This window comes from Gekko japonicus, unplaced genomic scaffold (genome assembly GCF_001447785.1).
Source record: "Gekko japonicus isolate JY-2015 unplaced genomic scaffold, Gekko_japonicus_V1.1 scaffold4665, whole genome shotgun sequence".
NCBI classification, from domain to species: domain Eukaryota; kingdom Metazoa; phylum Chordata; class Lepidosauria; order Squamata; family Gekkonidae; genus Gekko; species Gekko japonicus.
Window position 1 is genome coordinate 1085 of NW_015164342.1, and position 1836 is coordinate 2920.

Sequence of the window (1836 nt, forward strand, 5' to 3'; positions counted from 1 at the left end):
CTTACTTTGTTTGGGTCATCTTAAGTTAATGTATGAGTTGTTTTTTTCTAAAGTAAAACCTCAGTATTCAGGTTAAATTGCCATGTTGGCACTTTGCAATAAATAAGTGGGTTCTGGGTCGCAGTTTGGGCACTCGGTCTCTAAAAGGTTCGCCATCACTGCTCTAGGCTGTGGAGTCTTGTGAGCAAAAATTCTACTTTGTGAGCTACTTGGCATTAAAGTTGTGAGCGAGCAATTTGTCTCCTGTATCAATTAGTTTGCTCTGGAGCCCATCTTTCCAGAGCAAAGACAGCAATGTGTGAGCTGGAGGCTAAAAAACTGTGAGCTAGCTCACAATAACTCAGCTTAGAGGGAACACAGTTAAATAAGGTAAAAATTCACAGGTAAAGTTTTTTCCTAAACAACTTTGTAATAATTAAACTCAAAAAAGTCCTTGAACTGTAGGGTGTGATAGTGTCTCCGCCAGCCGACTCAACGGACCCCGGTTATAAATCCGTTTCAATAATTTTTTCAGGAATCATGCTGGATTCAGCATTTCATAGATATGTGTAAACATCCACAAAGTATATTCAGAGACTGCAATCCTCAGTGATTCCCAATGGAAAATCAATCATTTCTTGGACCCGCCCTTCGGAAGTCTGAAGTATGTCTCCACTATATGTATCTATGGAATGCTGAATCCAGCATGATTCTTGAAAAAATTATTGAAACGGATTTATAACCCGTTGAGTCGGCTGGCGGAGACACTATTGCATCCTACAGTTCAAGGACTTTTTTGAATTTAATTATTACAAAGATGTTTAGGAAAAAACCTTACCTGTGAATTTCTACATGTATATTTGTGTCATAGGAAAATTTGTTCTGAATAGTGTATCTATCTATAAAATCTATAAATCATTGGGGGATTTTGGTGGTTGAATTTGGGCACATGAAATCTGATGCCAGCTGAGAGAGGGACTTGCCTTACTCACCTGTGAAAGATGAAATCTGATCTGAGACATCTGCCCATCAATCTCCAATTCTGACACATTTGTTCCCTTCACTATGTTCTTCCCCGGAATTAAACCCAAACAAATGGTGACCATATAAACTAAGCTTGTTATTCCTGTTAAGTATCTCTTAAACATCTTCATTATGCTGTTTGCTAATCTGCTGCCTACCCTCTACCTATAAGTACGGACTGGTAACTCCCATTTCAGCCAGTTTGGTGTCGTGGTTAAGTGCGCGGACTCTAATCTGGGAGAACCGGGTTTGATTTCCCACTCCTCCACTTGCACCTGGCTGGATGACCTTGGGCAAGCCGTAGTTCTGATAAGAGTTGTTCTTGAAAAAGAGCAGTTTCTGTCAAGAGCTCTCTCAGCCCCACCTACCTCATAGGGTGTCTGTTGTGGGGAGGGGAAGGGAAAGGAGATTGTAAGTCGCTCTGAGACACCTTTGGGTAGTGAAGGGCTGGGTATAAATCCAATCTCTTCTTCTCTTCTTCTTCTTTTTCACTGTATCTGAAGAAGTGTGCATGCCCACGAAAGCTTATACCTTTCAGTGTTTAGTTCTTGCGACCCTTTCTTACACTCCCAGGGAAATGCTGATTGCCACTTTGGGCTTCCTTGGGAGGTGGTGGGGGCTCTCCTTCTTTGGAGGTTTTCAAGCAGAGGCTAGATGGCCATCGGACAGCAACGCTGGTTCTGTGAACTTCAGCGGATCATGAGAGGGAGGGCAGGAAGGATTACCTCAGCGCTTAGTTCTCGTGGCCCTTTCCTACACGCCCAGGGAAATGCTGATTGCCACTTTGGGGTCAGGAAGCAATTTTTCTCCAGGCCAGTTTGGCTGGAGATCCCG